At 34.2% G+C, this 14213-nt stretch overlaps 1 pseudogene; it reads left to right on the top strand.

Moving 5' to 3' along the window:
• Nucleotides 1-11631: 11631 nt before the first annotated feature.
• LOC114491107 lies at nt 11632-12400 on the top strand (annotated as a pseudogene).
• Nucleotides 12401-14213: the final 1813 nt, after the last annotated feature.

Genomic DNA, 14213 nt, shown 5'->3' with positions numbered 1-14213 from the left:
TCACATGATAAGTAGAAAAGAATGGAATTATCACAAGTGAAGTTACTCTGAGGGCAAATTTATCAGGTTAATTTTCCAGTATGATTTTTAGGGAAAAGAGTGGAAGTTAGTAGAAAGGGAATATGGTTAAGTGGAAACAGTAAATTGTAAGATTTTAGAGACAGGGTTTTGATTTATTACAATCCTGAACAGAAAAAAGAAAAATTTATGAAAAATAGAAAAGTAGCAGGTGCACCTTCTCTATTTAATGAATAATAAAAATAATCTATGATTTTAGCCTGGACAATTTAACTTTGATTTCTTGGAAAATCCTGCAAAGAGTCATTCAATGATTATTAGTTTGATATTACCTAGAAAAAGGGAAACGATGACAGTAAAAATAGCAGGGCTCTGTGAAAAATAAGTTGGGCCCAACTAATTTTATTCTCTGTGATAAGAATGACAAGCTTCAAGATAAGAGAAGAAATAATGGTAGTAATATCTTTGAATTTCACAAATGATCTATTTTCCATCTAAGATGACCTTCTGTATCACAAGTAAGACCTGAAAAAATATCAACCTGTGGTACACACGTCATGTTCCATGGGTTTCAATCTGGAGTCGTTGTTACTTCATGAACAATCTGACTCAATCACATAATACCTATTATTTTATGTTCAAATATATTTGAAGGAACTGTGTAACTCAGTTAAGAATATTGGGTCACTAGAAATAAAATGTTCAAAGAAATATTTACAATAGTTCAGAACACCATAGTTAGGAGACCATGTCCTAAACTTCATCAACCGAAGAAGTTTTAATATCATTAATTGAAAATAAGACTTAGGTGTGAAAGTTCTGTTTTGGCTTTATTCATTTCTATTAGAATGAAAGGGAGACAAACGTTTTCTCAGTGAAAACAAAGTTTGCCCTAACCTGATGTTTTAATGGTGCTATGCTGAGAAAAGTGTGGAACATTGAAATGGTTTTAGTTTGAGAGAATAGGCTGGGAAGTTAATTAAAAGCATCTTTTGGTTTGCCTAGCTTTCACTTCTCTCTTCTTAGAATGTTTAAGTCATTAATGTGTTCATGGCTTTGAATACTTCTCCTCAGACACTCAGAATTCAAGTGTGACCACATCCAATGTTTAACTTATCCTAGGTGCTTTTTTTCTGTAAAATAAATTGAATAGGCTGTAATCATTTCCAAGAGTCTTTGTATCTCTACAAAAAGTATGATTCCCTTTATCTGTTAAGATCATTTAGGCTAATTAAAGAATGAACAATGATACTTAAGGTTTTATCTGAGCCTAGTAACAATGATATTTAGAAAATCGTATTTGCTTGAAACTTTCTTCTACTTAATTTTGTATATGTTTTAAATGTAGGAATTTATAATGTATATAATATCACATTTAATGTCAATGGGAAAAATTAACTTAAGTGTAACTAAGGTGCTTCTCAGGGCATGTAAACACCTCTTTCATTCTCAAAACACCTGAGTAAATTACGGGGTTCAGCACAAATAACATCACTTTTTATTACATAAAAATATTTTATTAAAAATCATAAGCATGTAATTCTGTAACGTAACACTATCACACTCAAGCACACCATATGATATTTTAGATGAAATATTCAAATTGCTGTCCATCTTATACAAGATATTCTTGTACCATACCAGCCACATTCAATGGCATTACTTCTGCTGGACCCTGTACTAGGGATGCTTTAATGGTTAACAATCACTGAGAAAAGGAGGCTATTGGCATTTACTGCTGGAGGCAGGGATGCTGAACACTTTGTAATGCACAGGACAGCCCCTTACAATAAAAGATTGCCCTTCTCAAAATCCAGTAGTGTCCCTGAAAAAGACTGAAGTTCTGTCCTAATTTTCATTTTCAAAAATTTGAAGGCTTCTCCTTTTACCTTATAGCAGATATCATATGAATTACTACAAGGACTAGAAAATTTCTAGAAGGCTTGTCTTTTGTGGCCAATCCAATTAATTAACAAATATAATCTGATAGCAACCAGAAACATTTACTTCATGTGTAAATGTGGTACTCAGCTTGAGCCTGGCAGTCTTTTCAATGTATTAGCTCAAGCGTTCTTCCTTAAAGGGGAAAACAATCAAGAAACTGTTGACCAGTGTGTCCAGGAGTTGTTCTTGTAGGTCTGTATACCGATCCTCTTCAGAGAGTACTTTGTGCTGATTATGTAGCAAAAACTTCTTGGACAGAAGCCATAGAAACTCTCAACAGCTGAGGAGAACTTGGCAGGGAATAAGAGAAAGAGGAAAAAATAACTTTGGCCTGTTGAGATATCATATAGATGGCTGAACTCTAAACTTCGTGTGGATGAGGACATTGTCTTATAACTCCTTTATATTTTCTCCAGCATCTGGAAGAATTATAAGCAGATTGCCAATATTTCATAAGAGTTAGGTAACTCCTAGATTGATAAATTCTCAAACTAGAATTAGATATTTACGCCATTATGATACTGTGTGTTTTTTTAATTCATTGCTTTTAGAGAGAGAGGAAAGGATAGAGAGCGTGAGAGAGAGAGAGAATCATCAGTTGGCTGACCTCTCTTATGTTCCCTGACTAGGGATCAAAGTTGAAACCCTGGTATGTGCCCTAACCAGGAATTGGACCTGTGATCTTCTGGTTTATGGAACAATGCTTCAATCAACCGAGCCACTACAGCCAGGGCCTGTGTATATTTCAATAAGCAGATAATGTTATTCGGTTAGCATTACCACTACCTTAGTGTTCAGTGGAATTTGAAATTTTCTTAAAAGTCAAAAGCTAACAAATATTAATAAATATACAAAAGTATAATAGAGAAATAACAGACAAAACACTCAGGGACAATATTTACCATATTTACTGTCTATAAAATGAGAGTCAGTGAGGAGCCAACTATGAAACAATCTATTTAGAATGACATTAAGAACATCTGGGCTATAAACAGTATGTTTCTTAACAATAGCATGTGGTATAAGAAAGAGAATATCTTAATAGAAAATACAGAATGTGAAGGAAAACCATATTTCTTTCTCCTATACATTTGCTAGAGTCTTAGTAAATCCTTGCATATAGTTCATTCTTATTATAACCAGATGTGGAAAGTTCAGAGAACATCAAATAAAACTTTATAGGTAGAACATAAGTTTGACAATAAGAATGTATTTTTCTAATTTGATAGTCTTATCAATACAAAAGAGAGTAGGAAGTTTCTAAAATAGAAAATCTTTTTAATGGTGAATTTGCAGTTGCTAAGTTTCTTCTAACTTCAAGCAAAACAAAACAGGCACGTATTTAAAGTTTAGTGGAATATAGTAAAACCTAGTGTTCTTGCTTGTGAATTTTTTCTTTGTTAAAATCTCTCAACATTCAACTTTATCTGGGAAAAACATTAAAAAATATTCATAAGAGGTGATGGTTATTCTTCTCATTAAAGTGATATTGTGAATGATCTTTTAGGAAAAGACTAGGTAGAGATATTTATTGTTTTTCCTCACTGAAAGCTCTTCTTTTGAGATGAAAGAATTTGTGGGAAACTTTTCCAGCTGTTGGTAAATTGACATGCACTAAGGATCAGTTTTTCTAGGATGATTATAGGAGCAGTCTGATCATATTACAGGAGCAAATCCAAAATAATATTAGATAAAAACAAATTATATATCAAAGTGTATTAAATAAAAAATATGCCCACATTAAAATGTGAAATGTTCTGCTTTTACATTTTCATGAGACTGAGATGGGGCTGATTCTCTAGCCTAGAATGCAAAAGAAAAGGATTTGGGCAGCAGAATTCTGAGTCTTGAGGCAACCGATTGATATTTCTCTACTTATATCTAGCATTATTTAGTTATGCTAAATTGTAAGTCAGTAAATCCAATTTTTCCTAATTCTTAAGGCGTTCAGAAAAACAGAAAATCCCTTTCTCCAACTAACTCTGAAATCACAATTTTTAAATTTCTTTTTTTTTAATTTTATATTCCAACTCACCCATCCAAACAATAAAAGAAAAAATGGGGAGAGAACAATGGAAGATAAGTGATAAGTGATAAGGATGGGAAGGAGAAGAAAAGATCAATTAGTTGAGATTGAACATAAGGATAAATCTGTAAAAATTCAAAAGCAAGGTTAAGCAAATATTGAGTTAATGCAATACAAATGAATCAACACCATTTCATCTAAGCTTTTCTAAAAACTGGAAATTAAAAATATCACTCATACATCAATGAAATAATTTTTTCTTTTCCATTAGAACTTTTGGTAACCAATTTTTTTCACCTGTTTATTGGCATCTGGATATTGATTTGCTAAGGATCACAGAGCATATCAGTAGTGGAGAAAACACTTGATCCAAAGTTTACTAATTCAAATTAATTAATTTATTAACTAATATTAATTAATTAATTCCCTAATCTTCTGTCTCAAAAATGTGCTTCTTTTTGATCAAATGAAGAATAAGTATTACCACAAAGAATATTCTAAATTTTTACCAAATTCTTCTAATATAGAAGCAGGAACAATTCTTTAAATATCATAGCTGTTTAGAATTTTTTTTAATCTTTTTTTTTCAATTACCGTTTAGTCTCCTTATAACCCCTCTCTCCACAATCACCACAGTGTTGTACATGCCCATGAGTCCTTTTTCCTTTCCGCTCAGTTCTTCTTCCCCTTACCCTCTACCTTCTTAGCTGTGGTCCTGCTCTCTCTCTCTATGAGTCTGTCTCTATTTTGTTTGTTAGTTCAGTTTGTTCATTAGATTCCACATATGAGTAAAATCATATGCTATTGGTCTTTCTCTGACTGACTTATTTCATGTAGCATAATGTTCTCCAGGTCCATTCCTAACTGTTGCAAAGGGTAAAACTTTCTTCTTTTTTTATAGCTGAGTAGTATTTCATTGTGTAAATGTCCCATAGTTGTTTTATTCACTTGTCTATTGACGGACACTTGAGCTGTTTCCATGTCTTGGTGATTGTAGATAATGTTGCAGTGAACACAGGAGTGCTTATATTCTTTCAAATTAGTGTTTTGGGTTCCTTGGAATATATTCTCAGAAGTGGGATCATTGGGCCAAAGGTTCATCTATGTGTAATTGTTTGAGGTATCTCCATACTGCTTTCCACAGTGGCTGCACCAGTCTGCATTCCCACCAATGCTGCAAAAGAGTTCCCCTTTTTCCACATCCTCGTCAATACTTGTTGTTTGTTGATTTATTGATGATAGCTATTTAGACAGGTGTGAGATGATATCTCATTGTGGTTTTAATTTGCATTTTTCTGATGACTAGTGAGGTTGACAGAAAAACTGAAATAAAAAAATCTAACTTTACACTTAAAAAAACTTGAAAAAGAACAACAAATAAAGCTCAAAGTGAGTAGAAGGATGGAAATAATAAATATCAGAGCAGAAATAAATGAAATAGAGTCTAAAAAAGTTACAAAATGTCAATGAATCCAAGAGCTGGTTCTTTGTAAAAATAAACAAGATCGACAAACTTTTAACCAGACTTATCAAGAAAAAAAGGGAGAGGACCCAAATAAATAAAATCAGAAATGGAAGAGGAGCAATAACAACTGACACCAAAGAAATCCAAAGGGTTGTAAGGAGATACTATGAACAACTATATGCCAAAAAACTGGACAACCTAGACAAGATGGATAATTCCTAGAGACATACAATCTTCTAACACTAATCAGAAAGAATCAGAGAATCTGAATAGACAGATTGCACTTGTTGAAATTGAAGCAGAAATCAAAAAACTCCTAACAAACACAAGCTTTGGACTGGATGGCTTCACAGGTAAATTTTACCAAATGTTCCTGGAAGAACTAACTCCTCTCCTCAAACTATTTCAAAATTTCAAGAGGAGAGAAAGCTCCCAAGCTCATTTTAGAAGGCCAGAATTATCCTAATTCCAAAACCACATAAAAACATTACAAAAAAAGAAAATTATAGTCCAATATCCCTCATGAACATAGATGCTAAAATCCTTAAGAAAAATTAGCAAACTGAATATAGCAACGTATTAGAAATATCGTACACCATAATCAAGTGGGATTTATCCTGGGAATACAAGGTTGGTACAATGTTTGTAAATCAATAAATGTGATTCACCACATAAACTAAATGAAGGATAAAAACCACATGATCATATCAATAGATGCAGAAAAAGCATTTGATAAAATCCAGCACCCTTTTGTGATAACACTCAGTGAAGTGGGAATAGAGGGAACATACTTAAACATGATAAAAGCCATATATGACAAACCATCTGCCAGCATCATACTCAAAAGGCAAAAACTGTCTGAAATTTTTGATGAATTAATAACCCTACATAAAAATTAAGAGAATTTGAAAGTCATCAATGTGTAGTAAATTTTATTTGTAATTTATAATAAAAGACAGTCATTTAAATACATTTATATATGTAAAATGTAATAACAAAGTATAATAGTAGAGTTTATAAAAATAATAATGGTTAATATTGAATTATTAATAGAAAGATAAAAGTATAAATTAATATAGGAGTAAAGCACAACAGAGAACATGTGCTGTGTGAGGTGTCAAAGGGTTGGTTTTCATTTTGCTTTTTCTCAAGCATTGTCCCATACAGAATACACAGTTTGATAGTACTCACACATACACACACACGGTACATATGTGTCAGAAATGTATTGCATATTGCTATATATGTGTGTATGCCTATACCAAATAAAGTATACAACTCTCCATATTGAAAATGTAATTGATAAAATTTATAAAGCATGATTTATTGATAATTAAAACACGAATAAATCATGTTTAATGTATATATGTAATTCCAGTAAGATCTTCATACACTTTCTAATGCTTTCTAATACATACTTTCTAATGTGAGTATGTAATGGAAATTTTCTGATCTTTTCCTGCCATCTAGTGGTGTATTCAATACTATGTTTTTTTAAAAGGCCAGTGTAAATCTTTCATTGAATTGAAATCACATATTTAGTTCATTTGACAAATACAAAGTTGTGAAAAAACAAAAAGAGAAAGTCAGTGTGTAAATCACATGGAACTTACATATTACTTAGTCGATTGTAAAGTTTTTAAAGGTGTCTTAAAAAATGTTAGATGTTAGGGTTAGCTCCAGCTAGGTGTGGCTGTTGCCCTTCTGTCATAATATCCCAAACGAAACACCCAAGAAACGAAATGTAAAATACTATAATATGATATTTTAATGTTCTAGAGAGCTCTCATGTAGTTTTGTATCTGTAATTGTGTAGCACTTATCATGTGGCAGGGTTTTTGGTTTTGGGGGTTTGTTTTTGTTTTTGCAGTAGGACATGCACTGGTTCTTTATAGTACGTATCTTGAATAAATATGCGTATGGTTTCACTGACTATTTGTCGTCCTAACACTAACTTTAGGAATTAGTTGTCTTTAAGGGCAGAAAAAATACATGAAGTGATTTAGAAGGATAGAAAAACTATTGGCTGCACTTTCAATCTTTCCTGGCTGGGCTGGAGTGTGCCTTCTTCAGCGAAAGGGAAGCCATGAGTGAAAGTAGCTATAAGTGGTTTAAATATAAATGACATAAACAGAGAATGCTACTCATTTCTAAAATCAAACACATCAAAATGAAAGGTTCAGTAGAATGGACTACTTAAAATACTCATCATGTTCAAAGATAATATTGACAAGTTAATACACTTCCCTTGAAATGTTGCCCAGAAAAAGAGTCTGTTTTTATCTCCAGCCCTACCCAATACATTCTCTTTTTTGAACAAAGGCTGGTGCATGTGAAAAACTCACTGGGTTTTCATTGCCATCTGTGGCTAAGAGAAGGAACTTTTCTTAATGTAATGAAAATTCACACATATAAATATTAAAATCTCCTGGAATGTGGAGACAATTGACAACACCTATTATGATGACCTGTTGTGACAAAAGAAGGGGAGTTATTATAAAAAGAATGTAAACACATGGCTTTTTTTGCCTTAACATTAGTTGAAAAGTAAACATAGATTATTGTGTGTTTCCTTAAGAAAGTTGAGTTTACTCATTTGAGTCCGTTAGTTTCTTTACTTTTAATTTGTAAAATGATTATTTTACTTATATGTAATTAGCATCAATAACCTAATGTAATTAGCATCAATAATCTAGTTTTTACACCATTATATGATAACCTGAAAGAAAACTACAACTTTTATAAAACTGTATAAATGGATAAAATGCACATTTTGATAGGAGATAATCTCTTCAACATTAACTGTGGATAACTTTACTACTGCTTATAAGAATCCTAAAAGTGAAACTGCAGATAGATTAAAAGTTGTACCATTTTTCCAAAGAACATAGTGAAAAATGTTGGAATCACCAGAGTTCAAAAGCACTGAAATTTCAAGAAGTGAAAGCACTGACATGCCATTCTGTGCTGGGAGCACAGCAGCTCACTCATAGGCCCAGGATCAGCTTGCTCCTCTTCTGAAATAGGTATTGTATCAGCATATTTTAAATTATATTGGCAAGAACTAATATAGTTTAGTAATTGTGCATAGAAATTAATGTCATCTAATATTTCATTTCTTTATTTGAAATAATTGTCAGGTACTAAAAATGTAACAGGTATTTCTATAACATCACAGAGGTGATTTTTCAAACTTGTGTTCCTCATTTGTGGTACATATGTTGTATTTCATTTATATTTATATTTATTCCAAAATTGTTAGCAGTTGTCAAATCATTTGAAAAGTAATAAACATTATTATACATATAGAATTGTTTTACACAGGTCAAAATGTAGTTGCCAATAAATATCACTTTATTAGGCATATTGCAAGGAGGAAACAAGTGAAATTTCTCCCCATGAAAACAAATATCTACCCACTTATTAAACCCAATGAAGCAAAATATTATCTTGTCAGACATCAGACTGCCTAGTAAATACTCCAACCAATGACATCCAGTCTCAGGAAGCAGCCCTTAATCATCCTAGTAATAGCAGTCACTCATAAATGTTTTTCCAAGGCAAAGTTACTAATTTTGAACTTTAGGTAACATAATGAATTCTTTTATACAATGCACTTTCTGGCAGCAAGACTTCTAAACTGAAGAAATATATATGCATATTAATACTAATTTCTTAAACATTTTTACATTTTATTTTTTTAAACTTTTTTTTATTGTTTTTCAAGTACAGTTGCCTCCATTTTTCCCCTACCCCTCCCCACATCCCAGCCATTCCCACTTCCCACCCCTCATCCTTGGTTTTGTCCGTGTGTCCTTTACAGTTGTTCCTGAAAACCCTCCATGCTTCTCCCCCATTATCTCCTCCCACCGCCCCTCTGGTTGCTGTCAGTTTGTTCTTAATTTCAATGTCTCTGGTTACATTTTGCTTCCTTGTTTGTTTTGTTGATTTTGTTTAAAACACTTTGCATCATTACATATAATGTACAATTATTTAAAAGTACATGTAACTTTTAAACTAGAATGATGGCTGACAAAGCTATAGAAAATGACATTCTCCCCAAAGGCTAGTATAAATAAAATTGGTACAACTTTATCTATTTGTTTTTTCTGATCATAGTACTATTTTTTTACCATATAAATACATATATAAAAAGATCTAAAAACAGCATTAAAAATACATGAATTTCTATTAGGCCTATATATATATTTGTATATTCAAACTATATGTGTATATAAACCATATATATATGTATATAAAGCCATACATATAAATATATACATATATAACCAAATACAATATATGATAATTGTTTGTAACCTGACATTTTATCAAAAGCAATTTTTATATCATTTTTCCTTCAAGATTATTTTATTGGGTATGAATATATAATTTTATTCTTAAACTTCAGGTAACCGACTCTTATTATTAGATTTTCCCTATTAGAATTAATAAATAGGTCCAAATATTTCAACTTATTTATTATTAATTTTATTAGACATGCCTAATAGTCAAGTTGAATAACAGATCATTTTAAAGATTTGATACTTACCTTCATATTGCCATCCAGAGTGTCAATAAAAGCTCTGAGAAGCAATTCCCAAGTAGGTGTTCAAAACTTTACTATTTTATGACCCTTGACTATATATTTCCACTCCTAAATTTTGCCTAAAGGAAACAATTCAAAATTTATACAGTGCTTTAACCATGGACTTCATTTTACTGTCATTTATTATTTGAAAAATAGGAAATTATATAAATACCTAAATATGCCATAATGCTAAAGCCAACTATAGCAAGGAGAATATTCTTTATGAGATGATATATAGTTATTGTATTATAGTAACATATAATCTATAATATAATATATTATTTAGTAAAAAATACTTTTATGAACCTTTAAAAAAATATAGCACACTATAAATCCCACCCAAATACTCTGGTCATCACTAAGTGGTGGAGACAAAGGCCAGCTTTAATTTTTTTTGTCTATAAGTTTTGTTAATAATTATGTATTGATAAATCAAGGGAAATATATCATTAATTTTATTTTCAATAATTAACTATGAAAATCTCCTTTTCCCCAAATAAAATCATTCTACACCAAAATTATTTACTTAAGGTGGTTTTAGCAAAATAGAAATCTAAAAATTGATGTTTGTAATTGATAACCATTGACAGTGTTCTCCTGAAAATGTCTCTTGGATTTAAGATAACTCACAGATAAATAAATCCCAATTTTTTTTAAAAAAATAATTCTGTTAATGAACATTATACAGGTACAAGAAACTATAGATATTAGGAAAGGGTAAATAGTCTTATTTGGTGCAGAATGGGCAAGGAAACTACTTACAATTTGCAACAGTAGTTCCTACACTGCAACCCAAGAAACTTCAAGAGAGATGAGAGTTTTTTGTAAAGATTCATGAATCTGCAGTTGTGCAAAGTATCTATAGATAAAATATGTATTTCCTGTACTATGCAATCAATGCAAGTGTAAGTTCATTGAAGGGACCAGTGTCAACATGATGGTAACATAAATAAGTGAATAAATAAGTTATGTGACAAATTAGCATTAAAATTTTACTTAACATTGTATATTCATGATATATTTTTTCAGTTAATGAATGGTAGAATTACAGCTATTTTTACTAATATTTACATTTATATTTACAATGCAGTTTTACAGTAAAAACTATCATTCTTAAACTATAATATCCATAGGATCGTGTGCAGTGTTAACAATAAAGATTTCAGTGCCCAAAGATTGTGATATGAAATTTGTGGGGGAATTGCATTAATAGTAAGCATTCTAGAATAGGGGTCCCCAACCTCAGGTTCTGTTAGGCACCAGGCCACATAGTAGGCTGTGAGTTTGAATGTAATATGCTTGAATAATCCTGAAGCCATTCTCCTTCCCTGAGTCCATGGAAAAATTGTCTTCCATGACACTAGTCCCTTGTGCCAAAAATGTTGGGGACTACTGTTCTAGAGGATTCTGATGTATGTGATCTTTAGACCTTGCTTTTGGAAACAATGCTAAATGCTGGGAAAAACTAAACACTTAAGAAACAGGTTTTTGTCTAAAGAGGGGACAGTACTTTTTTAGCCCAACAATAGGATTTCCAGCCTATTGGTAAGATGATGCTTAAAACAGGAAGTTGTCGCCTGCAATCCTGCTGCAGCCATTGCAGCAAACATGATGCCCAAACAAAAGAAGCAGAATCAGCAGCAGCAGCAGCATCTGCCACTGGACCCACATGTGCCAAAGTTGGAAGAGACCAGAGATGAAGATGATGGGAGTCCTATGGGACCACCTTGCCTTCTGGGCCCTCTCCCCATGGCTGATGGAAAGCCTGGTGATCCCAAGTCAGCTCTAAATTGGAATCCACACACATGTCCACCATTAGTAGAATGAGTAAGTTGTGTGCACATGCAATGGGATACTACACTGCAATGAAAACAAGTGAACTGCTGCTACAGGCAACCTGGATGAATCTCACAAATGTGATGTTGACCAAAAGGAGCTGGACACAAAAGAATTCAGACTCTCCTCACAGAGGTCCCTTGGGATCAATGGGACTCATGATTCTGCCACTGCTGACTCTCCCACCTTCCTGGGGCAGAGGCCCAGTTTGGAGCAGCTTAGGCCTTAGGTCTGGCCCATGTGGCTGTGGTTGGTGGGGGGTGTCAATGCTGAGCCTCCTGTTCCTGGACCAGGCCATAGTAGTCCCTCCAAGGGAAGCTTTCACAAACGACAGAAATGTCCTAGAAGGCTCAAAAGCTGGTCACATGTCAAGAATACCTGCCCACCCAAGGTTGAGCCCCAGGTTATGGAAGACAAAGCTGACCACCTTGTTTGCTGTCACTTTGCCTAAAAGGGCCATTGTCAATATGGGGACCTCTGTGACTTCTACCACCCACACATCAATGAACCTCCTCTGTGAGATTGCTTTCCCATCCAATCTGGAAGGAGCCCTCTGTGACTTAGTAGCCACATATTTCCCTGTAGCCCTGGGACAGCTGCTGTGGTGCTGTTCCACCAAATACCCCAGTCAGTGATGCCCACCACTGTCCACCACCTCTTCCATTTGGGTCCAGTGTTGTGTTTTTTTCTTAAAGGTTTTATTTATTTATTTTTAGAGAGAGGGGAAGGGAAGGAGAAAGAGAGGGAGAGAAACAAACATCAATGTGTGGTTGCCTCTCACATACCCCCTACTGGGGCCCTGGCCCCCAACCCAGACATGCGCCCTGACTTGGAATCGAACTGGCAACCTTTTGGTTCACAGGCTGGAACTCAATCCACTGAGCTGCACCAGCCAGGGCAATAGTTGTGTTTCATCACTGGTGCACAGTGTGCACTCTTCTGATCAGCCTCTAGAGACTCGCCTTCAGTATCCCATCTTTGCTCCCTTCAACTGCCTCCTGGGTCCTCTTTTCCCTTGCCAACTGACTGCTGAGCAGGAAATTTATTTTGTGCTGTTTCTTGTGCATCTGTCCATCTAGCCCCAGTATTGCCCTCGATTCCTGAGCCCTGGAGCAGTTTCCTACCATTACCTTCTTCTAGCTGCTTGTTTTAAGTCCTTTTTTTATGTGGTACCCCTTACCCCTAATGTTGGCAGCTGCTCTGTGAAACACCCCAGGATGTCTGACCTGGATACAAGTTTGGATGACTGGTTCAGAGTCAGTCCCTGAAAGGCCATTTTCCCTGCTTTCGCATTTTGTAGTTTCGCCATCAGTAGCATGGCCCCCACTGCTGTGGTCTGTGATCACTGCGATTTGTGGAATGTGCATTCCCTCACAGCCTTTCTCAGTGTCTGTGGCATTTCTGTGGCTTCCCAATACTAGAGTATTTCTGCTGAAATGAGTGAGCCTCTTGATGCCCACATCCCAACAGGGGAGAACTGGGAAACTTTTTCTACAAGACTGCCTCCCCAGCCTCATGAGATTTCCTCTAAAGCATCTGGTGGGCTTCCCCATCCCCTCTATGGCCCAGTTTAGTTAAGACTGTGACATTGTGAGGCCACCAGGACTTTTGTTTTGAATTCTCTGCATCTCTACCTGGCCTATCTTTGGGTGGAACCTGGACAGTATTGTCGTCCTCATCCAACCTCTGTCCTCTACATCCCTGGCACTGGTTGTTTTCTGTGAAAAAGATAGTGAACAGGCTCAGTTTCGAACTGGCCCTGAGGAAACAGGTCAGGAGTAGTTTGAGTGAAAGGGAGGAATAAGAGTTGTTGAAGAACTGAAAGTGAATTTTTTTCTTTTTAACATATTTTATATTAGTAATAAATGCAGTGGAAATAAAAAAGGAAGTTGTCACTAAAATTATAAGAAGTCTAATTTAATTTAGAAATAAGAACTAGTGTCTAGAGGACTAATATTATTTACAAAAATAAGCTCTGTGTGTATGCACATGCATACATAAGTGATTACCCCTGGGGTTCTTGAAAAGAAATTATTACAATTGTTCTGGTTTTGCTTGTTGTATTGCCAACAGAAGAATACAGCCCCCATTTTATATGTACTTTGGGTGTCTCTGTACTTAATTTACGAGAGGTAAATAAATATGGAAAGCTGAGTGATTACAGTTTTACAAAATTCTTGAAAGTGTTAAATATATTTCTAAAAACTGCTCAAATAAAATCTTAGACAAATAAAGGATCAGGTTGTAATTAAATGCTTCTGTAGTGAGACAGAATTGAACCACTACAAACACACTTTTTTTGTAGTTATTGTTTTTGAGGTTTCCATTGTTGT

The sequence above is a fragment of the Phyllostomus discolor genome, chromosome 2 (genome assembly GCF_004126475.2).
Source record: "Phyllostomus discolor isolate MPI-MPIP mPhyDis1 chromosome 2, mPhyDis1.pri.v3, whole genome shotgun sequence".
Taxonomy (NCBI): domain Eukaryota; kingdom Metazoa; phylum Chordata; class Mammalia; order Chiroptera; family Phyllostomidae; genus Phyllostomus; species Phyllostomus discolor.
The sequence above is the reverse complement of the archived record's forward strand: the minus strand, read 5'-3'. Positions and strand labels throughout refer to the sequence as shown.